The sequence below is a fragment of the Phyllostomus discolor genome, chromosome 11, assembly GCF_004126475.2.
Source record: "Phyllostomus discolor isolate MPI-MPIP mPhyDis1 chromosome 11, mPhyDis1.pri.v3, whole genome shotgun sequence".
NCBI lineage: Eukaryota > Metazoa > Chordata > Mammalia > Chiroptera > Phyllostomidae > Phyllostomus > Phyllostomus discolor.
In genome coordinates, this window is record NC_040913.2 from 85,947,366 (window position 1) to 85,971,310 (window position 23,945).

Below are 23,945 nucleotides of genomic sequence, written 5' to 3' on the forward strand. Positions count from 1 at the left end.
GGGGAGTTGCAAGGACGCAGGGTCTCTTCTGCAGAGAATCAAGGCTTTCATAAAAATGCCTGAGTGTTTCCTTTGCCAGAGGTAACTAACGTTCCCTCCTTGGGATGTAAAAGGCAGAAGGAAGGCGTGGACACCAGCAGCTGGTCTCGGATGCATGGCATCCTCCTTCTGTCGTAGCATAAAGAAATTTTGCCTCCGATTGCTCTGGTTTGAACGGTCTCATTGTGTGCAAAAAAGAAGCTGTAGACGTCTGTAGCAGATTCTGCCTTAAGTCTTTAATCGTGCTGCGCTTGTGTGCTGCAACCATTGCCAGCGAGGACGCTGTTTGTTTTACCCGCTCTGTTCTCCCCGTGCCAGGCACGGGGCGGGTTTAAAAGTGCTCGCCACGAACATCTGCAGAGGGGACGAACACGTGACTGATGGAATGAAGGAATACGATTGCTAGATCTCAATTTCTAATTCCAGAAACAAAATGACAGGCCCCAGCCTGCTGGCCATTGTGCATTGCTCTTCACTGGCCTTTGGAGGCAGAAGCAGGGGACCTGGCGTCTGTCTGCATCATGTCACCGAAGGGTCCCCCGTCCCTGCCAACAGATAAGACGTGTCAACAGCTTAACCAAGAAGCTTTCAAAAATAGCATGCTTGATGAAACTGGAAATTTGGGTGCGTGCTAGAAATAAACCATTTGTCTTTAGTCTTAAGAAGGACAGGCTGGCAACAGATATTCCTGCCAGAGAGACCGAACATTTTTTAAAACCTGTATATAAACGAGCAAGAAAGTATCAGATTTAAAGCCTTCCCTCCCAAGAAGGCATGAATGGGACATCTTATTTTCCATGAATCAGGTAAAATCTTTTTGAAAACTTGAGGATTATGGCAGGGCACGCTGTTTCTTTAAGATTCCAGTCAAGTGGAGGGGTTTTTTTTGTTTGTTTGTTTTCCAGCGTTCTGGGCAGTTTTCCTCAAACTTTAAATGAATATTTGCACAGCAAACCCGGTGGCTGTGGGTTTCCTGGTTTGTGCCCTCCCCCTCCCGGGCAGGGGTGGGGGGTGTGGCGACTCGGGCTTGCTGTTTTCACCCCTTCCGAGTCCACTCCGGCTGCTGTTAATGCTGAAAATAGCTCCAATGCTCTCAGAACGGTAGCACCACCCAGCAGCTGGGATTCCTTTCCTCTCTTATTTGCCTTCTCTCTCGCCTTTTTCCCTCCCTTCAGACACTTGGATTGGACTTAATCTGAAATCTCTGGAGTTCAAGACCTTTTGAAAAGGGCTAAATCAACAATCTCTACATGTAAAGGCCACTGACTCCGACTTCCTCTGTTCAGAGCCACTGTTGAACCCGGCTAGCTGCCTGGAGGTAAGAGTTTTCATTCTGGAACTATTTCATTGGCTTAGGATACGTTTGTGACTACTGGTTTTTAGATGGATTATTTATAGTGAAAATGAGGGGGGCTGTGAACGACCTCCAGGTGAGCACGGTGCACCCCGATACAGCAGGAGCCTCGGTGCATGTGGGGGGCTGGTTTTCAAACTGCGCTTAGTCACACCGACCTGCAGCAGCCACCCTCCTGTCCCGGCCGTCGCCCCAGACCTCCCGTCACCCCTGATCGCGGGGCAGCGCGCCTGCCTCTGAGGCCTCGCACGGTGGTTGTCAGACTGCTTACTCACGTCTAACTTTCTAAGGGCTTTTTTTTTTGTAAAGAAAAAGATGCAACCACCTGAGTCCAGGAAACCTGTTAGTGGTGGTTCCCCAAAGACAGTGAGCAAGCTCTGTTTTATTTGGCCCTCGGGCCAATCACTGTTGGCTCATTCCTCGGCTGGCGTTACGGCAGCGTGTGTGTCCTGCTTGTTGTGTGTCCCTGGCACGGCCCGACGACTCGGGTGGGGGCCGTCCTCCCCTCGCTGCAAGGCTCTCGCTGGCAGGTTTCTCTGGTAGGACGATATGACATGCCGGGCAGTTAGTTTCCTGTGCCTCCCGTCCACCCCTCCTTGTGCTTGTGCTTACCACTTTGCAAAGTACTTTGATCTGTGGACTTGAACTTCAAACACAACATTTACTTTGATTGTGGGTATTTACTGTGGTCGGGAAAAGTCTTTGGTTTTTTTGCATGCTTTTAAATCTTTTTCTTTAAATACTCCACTGAGCTTTGGTTTTCGCTTGCTGGTATGTCTCAGGTGTTGCTTGTACAGAGACCTCAGCTGCAAGGAGGAGACTGTTTTACGGCAAGATTCTGTCGCCGTGGAGACTCTGGGCAGGTTCTGCTTCCCCGCAGGCGGCAAGGACAGTGCAGAGTCTGATCCTTTCACCCACCCCCCCCCCCCCCTTGACTGCTGCCTCAGAATCACCATGTGCCTTAGGACCCAACTGTTGCTTTTTTTTACACGGCTCAGAAATCCTTGGTATTCACTGATACTCAGTTCCAAAAAAAGTTTATTGATATCATAGTTCACGGGTCAAAAGAAAGCATGGATTTGAAACACACGGTGACTTTCTAAGTAACTTATTAAAAAAGGAAGTTAAAAAAAGGAAAAATAGGAAAAATTTTTAAAAAACACCTCTGTAGCCAAAAGTCTGTTATGTGAGTGAAACTTCTGCTGAATGAGGGATAAGGAATGAAAAAAATGCATTTCCGAAAATAGTCATTGTAGTGTTTTCTAGACATTCAGTCAACTTTTAAATGCTGTCTTTAAGGAAGATTTCTGTGTATTATTACACTTGTTTGTTGCCCTTTGCTGCCTCACCCCAAGCGGAGAGAGAGGCTATTTTCAGTCCTCAACCAGCTACTCAGTCCGACTTCCCTGGCAAACTGTCCCGTCTGTTCTGTGGAGGCTGGGACCCGAAGGGGGCTGGTCCTGTCGGGAGACTGTGTAAGTCCCCGTGGTCGAGGGCTGTGGCTCCTTAGAGCTCCCTGGTTTCTGCACCTTGCTGACAAGGAAGGAAGCAGGTGGCCACCAGAGGAGACTTCAGAGGGGAGGAGCTAGGGAGAAGCTCTGGGAGAGGTTCTAGGGGCAATAGCACCTCCAGAATTTGGACTAATAGTTGGAAAACGTACAGATGATCAGTCCAATTTTTATTTCCAAAATCTGGACATTTAATGGCCACAACCCCCACAGATCTACATTTTAAGCAGTCAAAACTTTAAGCCCTCCAGTTATTTCAAGCAGGTACTTCCCTGCCTTTGGGGGTCCAGATTAGTCTCCCCCTTAGTATCAGGAAGCCCTGGTGTGGCATCGCTGAGTGCAAACGGACGGTTCCAGGCACACAAGTTCAGGTGCACCAGGATTCGGAAGGGGTTTGGAAGGGGTCAGACAGCCATTCCATTCTCGCGCGAGCCATCATTTCCTGTGTTGCTGTTGTTGTTTTGATTCTTTGTGTCTCTTTACCCCTTAACCCTAAAACTTTGGATTGTTTGAATGTGAAACTCAGGGTGAAACTCAGCCAAAGCCACTGAGTTTCATGCAGGTTCCGCATGAAAGGAGTATTCTACCCAGCCCTGCTCGAAACTTGGCCCATGTTTTGCCAAAAGTTTCGTAAATGTCAGCGAGCCTGGATTTGAAACATAATCCAAAGCCAGGTGACTTCAAGCGACTTTGAGGCTTAACTGTATAAGTATAGAATCTGTCAAACAAGGACGTCTCTTATTTTCCTATCTTCGAGGTAATTTCATGTGTACACACATTTTTCCCCAATAAACTCCCACTTGTTCTGTGATGTTTGAAAGCCAGGTTCAATGTTACTACGAATTTTTATAGCTGTGGTATTTAAGCACTGGCAACTACAAGCCTGCATTTTCAATTCCTGCACAGTCTGAACCACAGTGGTGTGAACACGTTGGTATAATTCAGCTGAAGGAAGTCCCGGGAGAGCCGCGGAATGTCTTTCTTTGCTTAAATATACCTCTGTGCTCGTGAGGGACAAACAGTAACATTTTGTCCTGGTCTATCCGCTCGACAGTGTGCTTTTTGTTCGCTCTCCAAAGGTGGTGTCAAATATATTGGTGGAAAAAAATAATAAACTTCCCGATTTTTTTTTGCCTGCTCAAGTGATACACTCCTAGGGAACATTGTAAGCATTGAAAGATTCAGTGCTATTACTTGTAACATATACCGAGAATAAAGGAGTACTCAGCAGAGTTGAGCTCCTTCTGAAAAGCTCAGTGACTTAGAGCTAACATGCTCATGCTAATGGTCAGACGGGGCAGGGTGATTAAGGCGGGGGGGTGGGTTTAATGGGGGTAGGGGTGGTAGAGAGGAAAGAGGATTTGTAAACTTTACTCAGCAAATCTGCCACATATAAAACAAAAAGAATCAGTTCCAGGATCCGGAAACATTCCTTTCTTTTCTTGATCATCTAAATTTGTGTTGGCTGAATACTGCATTTTTTTTGGTATTATTTTTTGCATTGAGGGCACCAGAGATTATGTCCTGATCGTAGGATTCCAGAAGTGGCAAGTTCCCTCCAGGGAAAACAGGCCCAGGTGGGAGACCAGCAGTTGTACAAGAAGCTTCAAGAGCGAGCCTCAGGAAGTTCTGTGCGGTTCTAATGCCCGCTGGAGACGCCAAGCTCGGGAAACTATGATTTGATGTGTCACTGTATTTGTTGGAGGGTTTCTGGACCCCTTTGAAGAATTTTCATAAAAATGAACTTGTGACCTCACTCAAGACACTGTTTAGTGAGATTTACAGTTGTGGATTGTAAAACTAAATTGTCATCAAATTTCCTTTTGAAAAGTGTGTAGTCCTATGCTTGTTTAACGAAACGGGCCTTTTATGAAAGACACAGTTTGCATTTCAGCAGGTGACTTGCACAATGACTGTCACGGGCCCCACACTAACTAAGTAAGGCGTTCGAAGACCTAACGAGGACAGAACTCGCGGGTCCTGCGTCCGTGGAGCAGCTAGCCTTCGGCACCGAGTCACTCACCGGTGCAGCGTCCACAGGGTAGCATTGACGGACCTTCCATCTGCAGCCGGCAGTGCCGCCATGTGCTGTCTGAAGTCAATCTTTCTTGCTTCTTCAAATTAATAGGCAACTAGGTGCCCTTGCCTGCTTCTCTGTCCATCATTTGGAAACAAATTCAATTAAATAGGATCAAACCTGTTTTTTACTGTTAATGTTGCTAGGAGATTCAAAGTCTTAGATGGGGCCCTCCAAAGTCTTAGATGAAGTCCTAAAAGGGCAGAAATCTGTTGTTTCTCCCTTAAACCAATGTGAGGGTAACCTGCATTATTTAAAACGCCAGCGATAAAGGCCATTCAGTGAACAGGGGATTCCGTCACCAAGCACCTACTGTGCGCCGAGAACTGTGCCACAGTCGGGCGAACAGCCTGGCGGGACAGCCAGGGGACAGCAGTTGCCGTCGGACCACAGAGCTGGGGCTGGGAGGCAGGCATCTCCAGTGCTTGCAAGATGTTCTCCCAGAGGGAAAAGCTGTATTTGCATTGGGACTCCGGGTCAGATAAGAGGCCATTCAAATGGAAGAGGGTGACGTGGTCAAGGCTCAGAAGAGCGACAATTCAGTCCTCGGAGAATGTCCAGACACCTGGTAGAGCGAGAACTTGGGTCTGACGGGCGTGTCCCTGGAAAGGTGTATATTGGGTTGGCATTCACTGATTGAGAAGAGAATCCTCACAATTAGTTCCATGTTAGTGTTATTGCTGATCGGCGTTCAAAGCGATGGGAGAGGTGAAACCCTGGACAGCCTTGTTCATCCCCCTGCTCAGGAGATGTCGCTGAGAAGGAGGGGACAAAGGCAAGAACAGTGGACGTGGGAGGAGATCAGCGGAGCGGGAGGCATCAGGACCGTTCAGAACTGCCCTCCCGCTGGACTTTGTCCTGGACACTAAGGCTCTACCTGCACCCGTAATTTTACTTAATATTCGGTATTATCACAGATAAGCTGTATTTTTATTGCTTCATTGAATGCATAGCTACGTCACATTCAATAAGTACTCTGTCCTAACCATGGGTGGTAACGTAGGGCAATGTAGGGCGGTGATACTGTTAATATGGGGCTGGTCACGCAGGCTCACGCGCCCAGGGTACAGGTGCAGGCGCCGACACCCAGAGCAGTTGCTGTGTCATCTGCAGCAGTTGCCGTGTCATCTGCTCTGTATCCCGAGTAAAGGGCAAATGCTGGATTGACTCTCGTGTCGGGATATTGCAAAGTGCGCCATGCCACCCAGTTCCAAAATACAAATATATAGAATGGGTTAGAGATAATAGCCAAAGAACGCCTACCAAGAAAACTATTGGTCCAAACAATGCAGGAGATATTTTCCAATCATAGCAAGTTTGGATTTTCTATACTTCATTCAGAGAAAACCATAAGCACAAGGGAGAGGAGGATTACAGAGAAAGGCGTGAATGTGCCAACGGTATTTATGAACCGAGAGCTATGAGCTGGCCGAATGAAACAAAAGATACAGAACAGCAAAAAGAACCAGGTTAGTCACTTGATACAGGGTAAATAAAATGTGTGCTCTCTTATGAAAAGTCAGTTCAATATTTAAAAGGATAGAATAGAAATCCTTGTTCTAACAATAAATTTGGCCTGAAGGAAGAAACTGGGTTTAGTTTAATGTAAAAAAGCACATGCACAACATGTGTTATTAAAGCATTGTGATCTGGCTACTTTGACTGCTGATGTGTACGCTGGTCCAAGGTCACCTTTGAATGGGTTTCATTCTCGCGGGGCCATTGCTCTTGACATGTTTTCAGTGGTGAGTCTCTCCTTCCATTTTGCAAACCTAAGAAATTTGGTTGGTTTTGAATGTAGCTCCAAGTAGTGTTCAGAAATTTTGTGTTTGTTAAACTGGCCGTTTAAACACTTTAAAACTATGCAGCACTCAGTTTTGAGAACAAATCCTTAATGTTAAAGATTTCCAACAATGCTGAAATAGTTGTAAATGGATACGTCTTATGTGAATTTAATGAAGCTACAACCAAGTGCCGTTAACAGATAGAGTTTTGATCTATAGGTCAAGGATATTTTCTTTTCCACATTATCATCTTTACTATGAAAGTATTCACTAGAAAACAAAAAGCCGTTCTGATACTGAGACTAAAGACCATGGGTAAGGATGGGAAACTGTCCAAAAGCAGAGAGAGCTACCCAAATGGGCAGTTCGATGAGAACCGCACCCTGCAGTAGCAGCAGGGCTCAGTGCCGGAAGGTGTGGCCGGGCACCTGGGTGCCCTCCGTGTGCACGTCTGTGAATGCACCGCAGCTGGGAGCTGCTGTGAAGGCTTTGGTGGGACAGTATCGCAGCTAAAGAAGGAGGTTTTACGCTAATGTAAGAAGGGTGTCGAATGTCAAGGATCTGGGGCTCCTTCTGAAATAGGAGAGGTCATTGTCCCGGACTGTGCAGGGCAGTAAAACGCTCACTTTGGGAAGAAGTCAATAGCTTTATCACTTCTTAGTGGTTGAACATAAGTAAGAAACCAAATTACTTAGCATAAAAAAAATCATTCTATAATTTGAAGTATAAATTGCTTTACATTTTTATTTAACTTAGTTAAATATAAAATTTGAACAATCATTTTCTCTTATTAATGTATTTATAAATTGTTTTTATAATTTGAAATATGTTATTTACATATGTGTAAACAGTTGTTTATAAAACTGTTTAAAATAAACATTTATAGTTTAATATTAATATTTCTCACAAAATTAAATCATTAAAACTTGCTTTTTATATCACTTATGATTGTTTTCATTCAAGGTAGAGCAAAGCAAAATTGGATGCAAACAAGTTTGTCAAATTGATATTACTGTCGCAGAAGATTGTAGTTTATGATATAAGCTTCTTAAAAGCCAGGTAAAGGAATAAAAAACTAAGTGAAATGGTAAATCCGGTTAGAGACAATATTTGTAGAAAGAATAATAAAAGTCATTTCTCGTAAAAAAAAATTGAGAAGATGACTCGCCTTCAACACAAAGTGTATTTTTAGCACGTGTTTGAGCAACTTCAAGAGTCAACAGATGCGTTTCCCGTTCCAAAAGTAATTTACAGTCAGCACTCGAGTTCTCCTTGGCTCGCGTGGCAAGAGTCCTCACGTGTACGAACCCCAGCTTGTGTAAAAATGTGCACAGACTTGTCTGGAAACCAAGTGATAATTTTTATGCCAAGGTGAGAAAACTTGACTGCAGTTAAGATTTTTGCCCGTCTTCCCTTATCTATTTTGAATATTGAAATTAAACAAAAAGCATGGAGCGTTAAAAATCACTTGGGTGCACCTCATAATTTTGCACATTCACATCATCCTTCTTCTAATCAATATTCTGAAGGACTGAGTGAGAACAGATGAGTACACACACTTGGCAGAAGACCTTTTCTGTAGCTTGGTACATTTCACACTTGGTTGTGCTTATGAAGAAGAATTACAATCCACATGTAATAAATCAGAAAGGCAGGAAATCAGGAGTTTTGCAGTAGAACCAAATAGTGTTTTTTTAAAGATTTTATTTATTTATTTTTAGAGAGGGAAGGGAGGGAGAAAGAGAGAGAGAGAGAAACATCAGTGTGCAGTTGCTGGGGGTCATGGCCTACAACCCAGGCACGTACCCTGACTGGGAATCGAACCTGTGACACTTTGGTTTGCAGCCTGTGCTCAATTCACTGAGCTATGCCAGCCAGGGCTCCAAATAGTGTTTTAAGTGACCACAGATAATGACTTCTGCTGTCTTAAACAATTTCATGTTTATTGAATGAAATATTGTCAAAGGGACCTTTCATGTTGCTTCATGCACTTATTGCTTCAGGACTCATGGGCTTGAGGTGTAAAACTTGTACTTTAAACTCGGACTCTAGACCCATCTCAATGCGAAAAACATAGATAAAATCTAAAACAACCTTCCAAGAAAATAATTCACAAGCAAACAGAGAAAGAAATTGCTTTAACTTAAAAAAAAGCAACAGTTAAAAACCTATATCATAAGAGTGCACAGAAATATATAGGCGGAAAAATAAGAAATTAAGATAATGGTTACTCTGGAGGCAGGAAGGTTATCCAGTCAGTGAGGTATCCAACAGGCTTTAACTGAGTTCAAAATATGTTTTAAGATGAATGATGGGCACATGTATATTTGTTATATTATTCTTTTTATCTTTTAAACATCTGAATAGAGACTTGCATCAAAAAGTCTTTTTCCTCTATCTCCCATGCCTTAAATCTAAGATGTATTCTATATACAGAATAAATATCTCAGTTGCTGCTATTGAAAGGCAGTATTAATTTTTTTAACTTAAAGCAGCTCAGATTTTCTTAAACTTTACAAAGAGGAAATAAGACAGCTCTTACCATGTTTGGACTGTATCTCTGTATGTGTGTCTAGGGCCCCAAACTTCTACAAATGGTGAACTAGGAAAGAACATGAAGCTAGTTCTTCGGCAGACAAGTGCCTATTGTCCGCCCCCCCTGGAGATCCCCCCTGTGGTGTGCACACTCCACAAGGCTTCGTTACAAACAGTTCTCAGGGCCTCCTAAACGTGGTTTCTCCTCTTTAAATTATTAAATAATTCAGCATCGTGCTTGATGAGAATGTGTACTGGGGTTTGAATACAGTGGTAAAGAAGCTTCCTGTAGCTTCCGGTCTTAAGATGCAATGAAGGTATGAAAAGTGATTTTATATGGGGAGCCTCCCCCCCCCAGTGGCCTTGGGGCCGTAAGGGCAGTGACACAGGGCAGTGACACAGGGCAGTGAACAGGACACTGTGCCCAGCGAGGACAGCATATGCCCTATATAGAGGCCTCCCTCTGTGACTTAGTGATGCATTTCCTGAAACTTACTTTATTCAAAAGATTTACATACACACAACTGTTCCTTAAGTTTTACACTTAACACTTCTTTGATATCAGGGTCAGGGGGAACCTAATGATTTCTCATTACCGTTTGGCAAGAATCAATGCTTAACTTTGAGAATATTGATTTTGATGATTTTTATTTGTTGCATGTGTAGAGTCACTCCGATGTGCTAACATGGGAAAGCTGGAAGATGACCCTGTCGTGTAAAGAGTTTTGACAAATCGTGGGTAATACTGAATGATTATTTTCCATTCTTTTTGTATGTCCTTTTACATGTAGTCTGAAGATTCCACATAAGCCAACAGTTCATCATTTTAAATCATACAATCAAAGAAAGAGATTTTCTATATTTTTAGGTAAAATCCATGAAAGTATATAAAAATTTTTGAATGGGAAATGAACGCATTGGGAAAAACTGGAAAGTTTCTAGTGACACAGAGAGTAACCTTGAATTTCATCATGTGGTCGGCACTAAAGCTGAGAAACCAAATAGGACGTAGCCAGCACAAAGTACTCTGTGGAAACAAATGTGAGAAGACCTCCCGATTAGACACGGCTGACTCCCTGAGCTCCCCCAGAACCTCTTCTCCTTTGGCTCCGATCTCGGATTCCTCCTGAATTCCACCTGCAGGTGCCTCTTTCTTTGCTTGTCTTCAAAGCTCTTCGCTTGGGTTTGGTCACTCTTATCCAATCTCCCCAGAGCTCACCTGATTCCTCCTTCATGACTGACAATCCCAGAATCTATGTCTCTACCCCTGATCTCTCCCAGGAGTTCCAGACGCCCATGTCCATGTGACTGGTAAACATCGCACTCGAATGTGTGCCACATACGTCAAACTCAATAGGACAAAAACTCATCATGGTCTTCCAACACCCAACCTGCTCTTTTTCCCCAGAGCCATAGCTTCATAACTGTCACCTGACGACTCAGGACTAGAATCTTGAGCATATGAATTTTTCAACACACCCATTGATTCCCTCTGCGTGCACAGCCTCAGTATCCCCCACTGGCCTAACTGAAAGGCTGCTGAAGCATTCTCGATTAGGATTTCTCAGAGAAGTCCTAACCACCCTTTCCATCCATTCTGTCTGCCTTCCAGTCTCGCCCCTTGAGGCCAGAATTACTTCATTAAAATAAACACGCTTTGCATGTAGACTTCCCATCTCCCAAGCTCCATATCCTGCAACAAGTATATTCACTTCGCTGTCTCCCCAGGCACTAGGGACCAGGAAAGATGGCCATGTCAGCCAGAGGAAGTCCGTTCAGCACACAGTGTTGAAACGTAAACAGCCCTCATGTGCTTTCCCACACACAAGGCAGCACTGGCGACTTTTCCAGACTCGGTAGTAAGGAAGGGGTGTGGCCCGTGGTGCCAGGCGTGGAGCAGAGATCCCACGTCAGGCCTGGCACTCATCTCCGAGAACACTTCCCCTCGGAGTCTCCTTCTGCGGAGAAGCGACTCTGTTCACAGATGGCCCGCTTCACTGCCATTGTGTGCCGATCGGATGGGTGTCGGCGGACGCTGACTGATGGGTGTTTTGTCATCACGCTGTAGTCCGAATGCAAAGTTTCAAGCCACTGGCTCCATATGGTGCATGTGTGACAGTGACAGGCGTCTTTAAGGAATCAATGACTGGAGCACAGAAAACTAGAGCCTTATGACAGTGTTCATTCAATGAATATGAAATTGCTTAAGGCATGCAAAGTCATCTGTGAACACTTAAAATGGTATTTGGATTCACTAGACGAGTCCTAATTTCCTTCCTTTCTAATTTACACGTAAAATCATTTGTCTTAAATATAAACACAGCCGAGTGTCAAATGTTCCAAGCTATAATGTTCAGTAAAAAAAAAAAAAAAAACCAGAAACAAGAGATGGAATCATATCCTGAGACAGCATAGAGGCCCCACGCATTGAATTATTACTATAATTAAAGTAAATATAACTTGACCTGATTAGCATGATACAAAGGGTGAAATTCTAAATGCCAATCCTCGGCATCTTTTAACATTCATGGCGTCATAGGTCCTTAGGCCATTGAATCAATAATCACTTATCTAGAGTCAGTGCCGTGTCCTGGCCACTGGGGCGGTCAGTCACTGGGGACTAGTCTTCCCCCTCGTCACAGAGCTCACAGTGCAGCGGGGGGCAGTCACTGAGAGGTAACCGCCCAAGTAGCCACATAATTGAAGCTGTAATGAGAGCTATCACAGAAAGATGCAATAGGTGATGAGCAGAAGAATCCACAATTTTGAGAACCAAGGCTCAATGACAACAAGACTTGTAGATTTGGGTCTTTGTGAAAGTATCAGGACGATGAATTACTTGGAGGGTGGGGGACGGAAGAAGGAGGCATTGCACCGTTCTGAGCACGAGAGCTCCTCGGTCAGCAGCTGAGAAAGAAGAGCAAAGAGATGTGGCCAGGGTTCCCCCAAAAACCATTATGGAAGGCTTCACTGTGAATGCCCACTCCCTAAGCCCACGTGGATTCATGGAGTGGCCCTTGTCTCGGGGGGGAAATATCTTTAGAACCATGGCTAGCTCTACTAGTATATACAAACGCTCCACAGATTAGAGAGATTGCGCGGTATTTGCACCTATCTAAATATGGAAGGAGTCTGATTTCTGGACTGATCTATGAGAGAAGAATGTGACTTTGAGAAAATTTTACTTGAGCTTTGAGTAAGAATTTTCAAGATAAACATTCAAGGAAATGTCTAACAGAGGGATATTGAAACGAGACTTCTCGGTGAATAAAGACCGTACTGACTGCAGGTATGAATTCAGGCATTGTGACCCCTGCTCAGGTGTTTGCTTTGAAGCATGTATGGAGTTAAAAGTGAAAGAAGATGTTTAAAGTTTTCTTCCTCACTTTGAACTACATTTCAAAGAAATACATAATTTGGGGGTAAAAAGGTATTTCTTCCATCGACCGACACAAATGTGTGTGTTTAGTGTGTGTGTGTGTGTGTGTGTGTGTGTGTGAATTAAACCTTCTGGTTGGGTCATATCTGTTATTTTTTATTATGTAACTGATATAACAATAATTTAAAACAAGTACTTTCTGCTTTAATAGTATGATAACAAATTATTCGGGGTAGAATTTATAATGATTTTTCTTCTGCTCCTTAGACTCATCCACACTTTATTTTAAGGCTGTCAGTATTTTCAAACAAAACTATCTGCTACAACTAAAGAGGGAAATGTGGTTTTTAAAGCCCTGCACATTTTTATTTTTCTGGCTATGTTTGTGCACTCATATTGTGAAAGGCGGCTGAGCAATTTCATAGCACTTCTTTTCTCGGGATCAGTATTGATCTAGGAAGTGCTGTTGAAATTACAAAGCAGAGGTCTGTACAGGTAGGTTTTGTTAATGCTCCAGATCATTCCTTTCTCATGTTTGGCTGAACCACAGACAGTAACAAAAAGGAGTAAAAGGCAGTAATGAAACATTGGTCACTTCCAATTCAATGAATACTAGACAAAGCACATGTAGGTGTTGCTGACATAAGTGGAGTCCAAGAGCTGATGAATCTGGGCATGGCTGGGGAATGGAAATATGTGGAATAAATAGAAATCAAAAGGGCCATTGGAGACCCCCACCAGTGCTGTCCTTGAGTGTACGCCACGTCAATGAGCCAACTCACCATGGAAAACAGAAATTTGTTACATAGGAATATCAAAGACTATGGCATGGAGTATTTTCTAGAAGTTGAAGATCTAACCTTAGTTGATTCTTAAAGTTAACTTGAACTACTGATAACAATGATAGGATCTTGCAAAATGTGATACATTTTGAAAAAATAATATACTAGTAACACGAGGAAAGCAACGGATAGAATTGTAACTGAAATTTTATGAATTTATTTTATTGACTCTCTGAAATATCCCCATCTATCTTTGAGTATTTACCATTGGGGGTAACTCCTTAAAGCATCCATCCACAGTGCAGCGGAAATCTTACCAAATTATTCCATTTTCCACATTCTTTAAAAATTGTGAAGAAAAAAAATCATTCAACCATTAGAAAACTCATCAATTTCAGAGAGTTCTTAGGTCTTCTCTATTCCTTCACTGTTATGAGATTTTGTGAATTGTTGTGACTATGTTCTCCCAACCCACTTTCATGAAAATAAAAACACCGTATCATATAGTCTTATAGCTCAGCCCTTAGAAAAAGAAAGCCCTTCTCTTCTTCCCACACACACACAAACCTCACTCTGTTTCTAGCTGCAGTCAGCCAGCCCCGTGTATCTGTGGGCTCCACACCCACAGATTCAACCAACTGGGGATCAAAATTATTCATTAAAAAAATCCCAGAAAGTTCCCAAAACTCAAACTTGAACTTGCCACATGCGGAGCACTGAGCTGAATCCACCCACATGAACAAGGTGTGTGTGGACTCGCCCCTCTGTCGCCTAAATGCAGACATAGCGGCTCTGCCCACGTTGCACCATCTCCATGCGGACTTGGGCGTCCCAGGGTTTCGGTGTCCACGTGGGTCTGAGAACCAACCCCCCAAGGAGACGGAGGGATGACTCTGTCAATGGAGCACCTTACCCTCATCTCTGAAAAAGGGCCGGCAGGACCTGATCGTTGTGAGAATTACTGAGAAAAAAGCTTTCAACTCTTTCTGGTTATCCCTGGAAAGGCACTTTCCTTATAGTAGGCAGAAATAGTTTTAACTCCTGCCTCATCTTTCGGAAGAAGCTGTTATCCTTCCTGCAGGCTGTTGCGGTACCGCAGGACAAGCTTCCTTCCCAGACTTACGGAGGCTGACCTGCTGATCGCTCATGGCTCTGGAGACAGAGGAGTCCCCCTCACGCAGACACGGCCGAGCGCCTCCGTGACCACAACGCTGTTCTGAGCACTTGGGACGCACCTGTGGGCACCACCGATAAAAGCTCCTGCCCCCAGAGGGCTTCCATTCCCGTGGGGAGGGGAGACCACCAGGAGGTAAAAACATAGAGAGACAGGACCTAGCAGAGAAGAGAGTAAGAGTGCTTTAATGATATTAGCAGGCTCGAGAGGACCTGGAGAATGTGCTGAGGACAGTGCACTTGAAGGAGGGAGGAGGTACCTGCGTGGCTGTCTGGGGGAGCAGTGTTCCAGGCAGAGGGAACTGCCCTGCAAAGAGCCTGAGGCCACCACGGTTCCCTGCTTGGGATGCAGCAAGGAGGCCAGCCTCGCTGCAGCCCAGAGGGACAAGGGGAGGCACCTGGGCTCTGAGATCAGGGCACACTTCATACTGTGAAAAGTCACAGTGGCCGGTGCGTGGAGGCGGGTCTGCAAGAAGGGAAGGGTGGAGGCAGGAGGCAGTAGCCAGTGAGAGAGGACGGGGCTGGGAACAAGGGGACGGGGTGGAAGAGGCGACCACGAGTGGCTGGTTCTCCATGGGTGTCTAGAACCCCGGGACGCTTCAGGAATGAGAGATCAGGAGAAAGAGGGAAAGGCAGGCAACACACCCGAGAAGGCGCACGCAGGGAGACAGGAAGGCACGCAGCAGGGCACACGGTGCTGAGAGCCCAGCGGGGGAGGGTCTCGGAGGAAGCGGAGGCAGGATCAAGTGGTATGATAGCTGGGCCTTGGTTAGTGACTTTCACAATGTGGGGATCACTGGGGCCCCTGACAAGAGCAGCTGGGTAGCAGTGGCATAATTCTGGAAAGTCTTTTGCATGATAGTTCATTAAAAACAAAGCTGTTTCTTTTTGTTCGTGGTTGATGCCTTTTCCGTTGATTTAAACATACTCGCTATTTTACTCCAAATGCCCAGTGGTCACATATTCCAAGGCCTCTGGGTCACCCGAGTACGTGAATGGCACTGTCCAGTGCAACAGGTGCGTTCAGGTCTGTACTCCTCACAGTGGGACCCAGAGGGCTTCCTGAAGGAGATGCTGATGGTTGAATATTTGCACAAACCGTGGTGAGACCCCAAAGAAAAATGCTTCTGTATGTAGGGATTATTTCATCGACATAGGTATCAATAAGTGCATTTTCTCCAAAAAATATGCAAGCAAAATTATGCTGCTTTACTGACAATGGGCGACTTGTTATTTAGGGTCCGAAAGTTCACGCACCACCAATCGCACCGAGTGTGGAAACGAGCGCATGCCTTGGTGTCAGCAACATTGTGAATAGCAGCCTCGACACAACCCGAGACGCGTCGCATATAGAAGTCTGTGTCCTTGTCCTCACCCCAATGCTAGCAGTCTCCCGAGGGCTCCATTGACTGCACGCAGTGCCGTCACTGGGCCGACCAGTTTGTATAACTTACTGCTGGGGAAAAAAAAACCCTCTTATACGAGTCAATAAGACAATCACCAACATGGAGATAATTCTTGAACACGTGAGCTCGACCTGTACTGTCCGGCGGAACGGCTCTACCTGGCAGGGAAGCATATGGTTTAGGGGCTTGAACTGGCAGAACTCACTCACACCGGTGCCTCTGCGGTGGGTCATACGATACGGAGCGATCCTGCACTGAACGGCTCCCTCTCTGCCAGGCTGCTGTGCCCCCGCGCCTTGACTGTGTTCCCGGGAAGCGCACAGTGGTTCGCTTTCCAAGGGCTCAGAAGAGTGCACAGTTGGAACACAGTTGCGATGCTGGTACACAGCAGGTGACACTTGAATAATTAGCATTTATTAAAGATAAGTGCTACGTTCATTTCTTGAACTTATTTCATAAGAGTATTGGTTTCTTCTGAAGCCCCTTGAATACCAAGTTAACAGTAAAAAGGGACATTAACAAGCATCTCTAAAAGTCAGAATGCGCAGTGAAATTTGAGATGAGGTTTACGTGCCTGTTTTCCTTACCCAGAAATCAAACTTTGAAAATGCGGGAAGGGCTGCTTTGCCCTGCTCTGCCATCCTCACGTAGATGAGTCTCCTGTCTCATTTCTGAGGCTGACGATGAAGTGACAACACAATCCATCAGATGCTTCTCTTTGTAGAATCATGTTGCCTGAAGGGGCTGTGTGTGATGTAGGTCTCTTGTGTTATCCCAGGAGCCACTGAGGTCCAGAAAAGTGAATCAAACCTGACAGTACTTTAAGGTCTGCTAGTGCAAGAGCAGCGCCCCGAACAGTGAGTTCCCTGCTTCTCCACGCATGGTTTCAATGAAGAAACCATTGTAAAAGCAGACAAATAGACACCCTCTTCAGGCCCAGCCCTGGGTGTTACCTATGTTACCTGCAAGCACGTGTAGGAGTTTTGTAGGCTGACCACGTAGGTAAAGTTCCGACCATACCCAACAAGCAGCATTTGTGCTTTTGAATATTATATATATATATATCACTTTCATATTTAAATATTAAATATATATATATATTTAATATTAATATATATCAATTATATTAATATATAAATGTATATATTATATATAATATAATATATAATATATTAATATTAATATTTATTTATATTTAATATTAAATATATATATATTTAATTCTGTGGACTGACTAATATGATTTCTTTCTGGAGAATGAGCGACCTAGAACCAGGATCCTAGAATAAAAGGGTGAAGTTTGCGAAATACTCCCTTTTTCAGACGTGGACTGCCTAGGTTTTTGGAAAACATCATTAAAAATCCACGTAAACAGCGAACGTATGCTGCACTCTGTGATTATGTGCTGTACCGAGGGGAAGTCTTTAGTTTGATTCGCAGTAATCTTTAAATCTTCCGGAGATCCGCGCTCTCGGGTGCATGATGATCTTTCACGGCACAAACAAAATAGCAGGCGTGAGCCGGCCTGAGATCTTCCGCCGAGCGTCCTCTATTTGCTATTCTTGGAATGTCCTCTCCCCCAAAAAGCTGTAAATCGAGTGTTCAGCTGATTTAATCACTTCTGGTCTGCCAGCCACCGGCTAAAGTAATTTGCGCAGCATTAAAATTCCCGAGCGTCTTCATTTGTTTCCCATCAAGCCGTCTCGATTTCGGGGCTGCTTTAAAACATAGCAGTTGTGCAAAAATCTGGGGCTTTTGCATTTTCCTTTTGCATTTTAATCCCCATCGGATAAATACACTGATACTTACGTTGGGTCTGTTTTCTGAGACTCAGAATTGAATTTGTTCTTGTGATAAATGGGATTCCACTTGAGCTCAGGGTGCGGGAGAGGAAGAGATGGAAGCTTCTGACCCCCCGTGAGAGGTGAGGAGTGAGAAGCCATAGCCTTCCTTCCAGGTAGAAGGAAAGGTCCTGAAAGAAGGGATTGGGGTGATTGTCCCTCTCGATCCCTTGGTTGAGGGCAAGTCCGGTGCATAATTCTGACATAATCGAAGGACGGTGCAATCTGTATAGTCTCACTCTGGGTGACAGTGGCCCTTCCCCAGGTGAGGACAGAGATGCAGGTGGCACGAATCAAGTCTTTCCCAGGAACTAGCGGTGATTGCTACGGGAAGCAAGACCGTCAGCTGCAAAGGGAAAAGCGTGTGGCTGCTTGGGGAGAGCCAGAGGGTGGTTTGGGCACAACCGGCCAGCTAGGTCTGTTCCTACAGGACTGCGCGGGGCAGAGGCCTCCCCGCCCCAACCCCTCGCCCTGCCCCCCACTGAGCTGCCCCTGGTATGGAATTGTCTTGTGTGAAACCGCTAACACTGGGGGTTTGTGGATTCGACATCGGCCAACCTTACACAGTTGGTGAAACTATAGAGCCACATGACTCTGTAATGTGATAATAGGTCAACGTATCTTAAGTTTGTGATTACAATATGAAGATATATCTCTCAAGGGTAAATTTTCAAAAAGATAGAATACTAATTTTAAAAACGCAGGTCCGATGGTACCATCACTTTGAAAGGAGAAAAATCATAGAATTTTTACTTCATTTGAAAGTTACATTTAAGTTACATGTGTCTTTCAGGTAATGCTGATTAAATATTTCTGCCATCTAAGGGGATAAGACTTATTCTATTGAAAGTAAAGAATGCATAAGATGTTGCTATTTTAGTTCCCCCAAATTAAATTGTTACCCTTTTTATCTGAGAGGAGCATTTTTATAAATCATGTTTAAAAATAGACTTGAACTTGTCAAATTTCAAACTGGCATCCCCATTAAAATTTGCCACATTAAATTTTTACAGAGCCTATTTTACCTGAACTTCTCCGTAAATTAAAATAAACAAAACAAATTTTATTACAAAGTACATCATACTGACTTCTTATGCAATTTATAATCTTGTGATATTTGTGTGTGTGTGTGTCTTACCACAGTCTGTCTTTTAAAGAGATTCCCAGACAATTCTCCATCATCATTAATGACTTAGCGAAATGAAAAATGTTACCAGTTTGTTACAATGGCTGTGGCTGTATGCACACACCCCCTCAAAACCTTTTTTTTGTTTTTGGTTTTTGCCGGCCAGTGTCCTACAAAAGCATAGTGGATACAGAGTAATAATTCATTCGTTAGGTCAAATTAGGATCAAATATTTATTATGCACCAGTAGCTGCACTAAGTGTACTTCCTAGGATGGAAATTGTTTGTGGCTAATGTGCCGGGCAGCCCACAAGGCACTCCGGCCGGGTAACTAGCTCCAACATCGGCTCTCCCCTTGCGAACGGCTTTCATCTCGCCGCTCTGTATGTGTGTGTGAATCCCCTAGTATTCTAAACGTGGCACATCAACGCCATTTTCAAGATCAGGTGTTATGCAAAAGAGACGTGCAACATTTTCTTGTGCGATAAACGCCTATTACTTACTTCAAAAATGATACAGAGTCCTCAAACGGGTCAGAATTTGTTAGCAGTTGGGAAAGACAAACACAGAATGGTTTGTCTTTTAATCTTGTTTTAAAGGCAATGTTCCACTCACTACATGGGTTGGCCAAAAAGTTTGTTTAGTTTTTTCTATACAATGGCTCTAGTAGTGCTTAGTTGTCTTTAACTTCATTTGAAACAATTCTGTTACATGGTATTGTGACAGGCTGTCATGTTGGTGTGCATTTAAACAAAACTCATCAAAATTGGTGAATTTTGGTGTAGCCATTTTAATATTGAAGATGAAGAAAATATGCAACATTTTTGGCATATTATGCTTTATTATTTCAAGAAAGGTAAAAATACAACTGAAACCCCCAAAAAGACCTTTGTAGTGTATGGAGAAGGTGCCATGAGTGATTGAACAAGTCAAAAGTGGTTTGTGAAGTTTCTTGGTACTGTTGACATTTTGGCCAAATAATTCTCTGCTGTGGGGCTCTCATGCACTGGGAGATGTTTAGCAGCTCCCCTGGCCTCTACCCACTGGAAGCCAACAGCAGGAGATAGCTGACATACTCAAAATATCCAAATCAATAAAGTTATTGGTGAAAATAAAAAGTGGGTCTTGTATTCTATGGAAAAAACCATACGGACTTTCTGGCCAACCCCATCTTTGAAATCTTTCTGAAGAGGAAGGACTGCAGTCTGCATATCATTGCCTGCCATTGGCCTGATTCGGACAGAAGTATTTTCAGTTTATTTTTAAAAGGGTGATTAAGGTGAATATATTTTTTAAACATCTGTTGCAGTAGCTGCTTATATTAAAGATCCTCACCACAATAATAATTGTTGCTTCAATTCATGTTTAATAAATACTCAGTGTTAACATCTGTCAGCGGCACAGTCCTGTTTTGTAACTAAGTAACGCCGTTTATTTCAAGACAGTGTCCTGTTTTTGCTGGGATCCTCTGGATCAGCTTTTCTCAGTCTTGACACAACCAGCATCTTGGGCCAGACAATGCTTTGTGGTGAGGGGTGGTTAGCAGTATCCCTGTCCCCCACCCACTGGACACCCATCAGCGTCCTTCCCCGCCCCTCAGCACTGCCCCCCGCATGTTGTGACAACCAGAAATGTCTCCAGATTGCCAAATGATCCCCAGGAAACAAAACTCCCACAGCCTGAGATAATAAAACCACCGCCTCAGATAATAAACTGTCCCGAAATTTCACTTCCCACTGAAGGTGGCTTTGCTGGCACATAGACACGGACTCCCGCAACAACGCTTCTCCAGAGCATCTTGGGCTTGTCCAGTTGTTCCTGTGAGCCCAGGCTCCCCATGAGCAATGCCAGGCATTTGTCCTTGGCTTCTTTCCTCTCCGTGTTCCCTCTGCTCTCCGACATCCCATCCTCTTAACACGCACATGTATTACATGGGGACAGACACATATGCACACACACATTGCATCCCTGTTTGGGTCGACATGCATCTGCTGCACACAGAGCCTCAGCCATCTTCTGAGGACAGGGGGCAGCTGCCCCTCAGTCTGCCCTCCTTGAGCCGGACCACACGTGCCCAAGGGTGCCAGTTGCCAGCCCCTCTGCCATGCAACTAAAGGTCAGCAATGATCACCGACCTCTGTTCCTCTCACATTTTCTCGGGCCCCTCTCCCCTCAGTGTCTCCTGGGCCTTCCTTGTCCTCTGGAGCTTGGGCTATCTCTTGCGTCCGCCCTGACTTCCTTCCCATTCATTCGTCTTCCCCTGCCCTGGCTCAGCCTCGCTGGGAAGCAGACGGAGCGCTCTTCACTGATCTCACCTTGCGGTGAGAGCTACTAGCCTCCCTTCAGCACCTGCTGTCAGCGTCCACGTTGGACAGGGATTCCTCCGGGACTCCCCTGAGCCCGTGTTTAAATTCCGTCTCATGAACTTCGCATGTGGCACCTTTGTCCCCCCCCCACACAAGGCTGCAAACTTCTCCAGACAGAAACCATGCTGTCATCTTTTCTGCATCCCTTGGAGGGCCTTATAAATCACGGGAATCTGACTGCTGCTTGCTGCTGTGATGGGAATTTCAACACCCACCTAAGACCACAGAGAAGAAGAGAAAGAGTGGAGGCCAAAAGGAAAAAAAGAGAAAGAAGGAAGTGCTCTTGGGTAACTTGTGGTTTACTCCTGAGTTTCGAAATGTAAGTGAAAGCCACAAAACAGAATAAAGAGCCCCATGTTCTCACCCAAAGTCCCTGTCACTCACGAGCACCCCTGTCCACACCAAGAGGAAGCATTGAACTCTCAAGCAAGCAACTGAACAGGAAACTTGGTGGAGAGGGGTGCTTTTTGGCGTTTTGGCATCGGTTAATTGATGTGACAATAAAGAGTACACCGAGTTTATCTGTGAACTTCAGTAGAGATCAGGGGTCAAGGACTCCCCAGCAGCCACTGACGCATTCTGTCCGGCCACCGGACTGGGACCGAGCATGCTGGTCAGCGTAGCCATTATGTTATGAGAGGTCACGTGATGCTGTGAAATTTGGGAGACGCTCTTTCAAATGCAGGGTGCCGCAAAAGTAGGTTTATAGTTGTGAGACAAAACACAGTTCTTGCATTATTGTTGATCCATTCTTGTATCATTTTCCATGCGGATTACTGTAAATCGATGCTTGCCCACCCTGCATATGACTTGAGGGGGGAAGATTTTGGATGCAGGTGGCTCTACACTCTGGGTATTTTCCAATGGGGAAGAGGCAGTGTCGTGAGAATTATGAGCAAATTAAACCCCACGGTTTGATGGTGATGAAATTAAATAGGAGTTTATGATTCGTACACATTTGACATGCAGAGTTGACACCTAAAATGATACTTTGTGCCATCTTTTCCACTTATACAGGGGAGGTAGCTTCAAAAGAGCTCAATAACTTGCTCAAAGACACGTGTCTCACGAGTGGCCGAGCAGGGGCTCTAACCCAGGCGTGTGCGACACTCCGACACTCAGGGTCAGCCGCTACAACCTAAGGTCTCTCCATGCACGCTGCTGGCACCCATGAGCCAAACTTACATGTGTCCACAAAAACGGTCACACCTGCACAGTGGTGCGCTCTGTCCCCAGCGAGCACACTTGGCAGCCAGCCCCGCCAGGGTGCGTGTGCGTGCACGGAAAGTGAAGCCGTGGCACCCAGCTCGGGCAGCAGCTGAGCAACAGTCCCCGGAGGATAACTTCTGGCTTCTTGTCGCTAAGAGTTCGGTGGGTGCACACTGGCCGGCCCACAGTTCCTCCCTTGCTGCTGCTGCTGCTGCTGCTGCTGCGCTGAAGGCTTTGCTCTCCATCCGTCCGTCTCTGTATTTGTTTTGCCTGCACGGGTGACTGAAAGTCCCCTACCAGCTCCGAAACCTGGCAGACCAGTCTGCTCTGGCCCCTTCCGCTTTGGCCTCTGCAGCGTCTCCAGAATCATTCCTCGTACGGTAATGCCTACCTTGAACCAGTGTATCTCCACAGCTTTCTTCCTCCATGCAATTCTACTGGCTCGAAAGTCCCCATACCCTGCAGCTGGTTACGCAACTCAACTCATTTGTCTCCGCCATTGTGAGTGGCGTGGCCGGGAACCAGAGGTCCATGTGACTGACTAATTGGCATATCATCAGCTCAGGTGTCCAACCCCATCAAGATTATAGGCAAAAGCTGTCCCTTTTTTTTTTCTTTCTTGTTATTCTCGCTCAAGGCTGGCTCTCAGTGGGATCTCCGGAAGGCAGGGCTTGGAGCAATTAGACCTTCCCTGACAGTCTCTGCTGTTCCCAGAGGTGGCTCAGAGCAAGGGCACGGCCCGGAGTTGCCCTTGGCGACACCACCAGGCCGTGTTCCCTCCGGCTGTGGCGCTGGCAGCGGTCCCAGTCCTGGATGCTTTGCAGCAGCGTGTGGCTCTGCCTGCTCCGGGCTCTGTCCTCCCCAGGTGGCCTGCAGCGGCTTCTGCACCCCAGGAGGCCCGGCCCGTTCAGGGTGCTCCCTCCGCACCCACACCAGAGGTCAGCTAATGGTGACAGAGCCCTGGGTCCCTGGTGGTGGCTGTGGAACTCCAGGGCCTTACCAAGGACCCGTGTTCATTGAGAGGGTCGTGCTCAAAGTGGCCCAGATGCGCGTTAAACGAAAACAAGCCACAACCACAGCAAGCCGAGCAGGACTCCTCAGCACTGTTTGGGCCACCGCCCGCCGCCCTGTGAGAAAGAACACCACCCCGTTCGGGTTCTTCCTCGGGTTCTCTTCCAAGAGTTGTGCAGGTGGAGCCCCTCACCTGTTCAGGTGTGAAGACGCTTCTGCGTGCAGAAGGGCACAGGTGCTCATCAAGAAATTGGGCTCCAAACACAGCCCAGGGGAACCTCTCGTTGCCACAGGGAAAGTGTAGGCCAGCTCTAATAATAAGCCAGTTTAGTTACTATTTTTCAATACATTGCTT

General features: G+C 45.5%; 1 protein-coding gene across 13 annotated transcripts in view; it reads left to right on the top strand.

The window, feature by feature from the left end:
• Positions 1 to 565: 565 nt before the first annotated feature.
• SORBS2 (sorbin and SH3 domain containing 2) overlaps positions 566 to 23,945 on the top strand; it is a 158,467-nt gene continuing 135,087 nt past the window's right edge. For 3 of the 13 annotated variants that reach the window (XM_036011738.1, XM_036011743.1, XM_036011740.1), the window contains exon 1: positions 908 to 1,357. The gene's annotated coding sequence lies outside the window, so the exon portion shown is untranslated. Of the gene's footprint in view, positions 846 to 903; positions 1,358 to 23,945 lie in introns of those variants that run through there. The other 10 variants (XM_036011739.1, XM_036011741.1, XM_036011737.1 and 7 more) reach the window with 9 other exon arrangements.